Source organism: Cottoperca gobio, unplaced genomic scaffold (assembly GCF_900634415.1).
Source record: "Cottoperca gobio unplaced genomic scaffold, fCotGob3.1 fCotGob3_215arrow_ctg1, whole genome shotgun sequence".
Taxonomy (NCBI): domain Eukaryota; kingdom Metazoa; phylum Chordata; class Actinopteri; order Perciformes; family Bovichtidae; genus Cottoperca; species Cottoperca gobio.
The window spans coordinates 91517-92784 of NW_021166850.1; positions in this window are offsets into that span (position 1 = coordinate 91517).

Genomic DNA, 1268 nt, shown 5'->3' on the forward strand with positions numbered 1-1268 from the left:
TGGAGGTTGGGGGCATTGAAACTGAGTGGGCGATGTTCAAAACCTCTATTGCTGAAGCTGCGGTGATGAGCTGTGGTCTCAAGGTCTTAGGTGCCTCAAGCCTCAGCCTGCCTGGTAAAGTCTACTCCAAGGTACTGGAAAGGAGGGTTCGGCCGGTAGTCGAACCTCTGATTGAAGAGGAACAATGCGGATTCCGTCCTGGTCGTGGAACAACAGACCAACTCTTTACTGTCGCAAGGATCCTGGAGGGGGCCTGGGAGTACGCCCATCCGGTCTACATGTGTTTTGTGGATTTGGAGAAGGCGTATGACCGGGTCCCCCGGATGATACTGTGGGAGGTGCTGCAGGAGTATGGGGTGAGGGGGTCACTTTTGAGGGCCATCCAATCCCTGTACACCCAAAGCGAGAGTTGTGTCTGGATACTCGGCAGTAAGTTGGACTCGTTTCCAGTGAATGTTGGCCTCCACCAGGGCTGCGCTTTATCACCAATCCTGTTCGTGATTTTCATGGATAGGATATCGAGGCGTAGTCGTGGAGGAGAGGGGTTGCAGTTCGGTGACCTGAGGATCTCATCGCTGCTCTTTGCAGATGATGTGGTCCTGATGGCATCATTGGTCTGTGACCTTCAACAGTCACTGGATCGGTTCGCAGCCGAGTGTGCAGCGGTTGGGATGAGGATCAGCACCTCAAAATCTGAGGCCATGGCTCTGAGCAGGAAACCGGTGGATTGCCTGCTCCGGGTAGGGAATGAGCCATTACCCCAAGTGAAGGAGTTCAAGTACCTCGGGGTCTTGTTCGCGAGTGAGAGGAGGATGGAGCGAGAGATTGGCCGGAGAATCGGAGCAGCGGGGGCGGTATTACAGTCACTTTACCGAACCGTTGTGACGAAAAGAGAGCTGAGCCAGAAGGCAAAGCTCTCAATATACCGGTCGATCTTCGTTCCTACCCTCACCTATGGTCATGAAGGCTGGGTCATGACCCGAAAGAACGAGATCACGGGTACAAGCGGCCGAAATGGGTTTTCTCAGACGGGTAGCTGGCGTCTCCCTTAGAGATAGGGTGAGAAGCTCAGCCATCCGTGAGAGACTCGGAGTAGAGCCGCTGCTCCTTTACGTTGAAAGGAGCCAGTTGAGGTGGTTCGGGCATCTAGTAAGGATGCCACCTGGGTGCCTCCCTAGGGCGGTGTTCCAGGCCCGTCCAGCTGGGAGGAGACCCCGGGGAAGACCCAGGACTCGGTGGAGAGATTATAGCTCCTCACTGGGAACGCC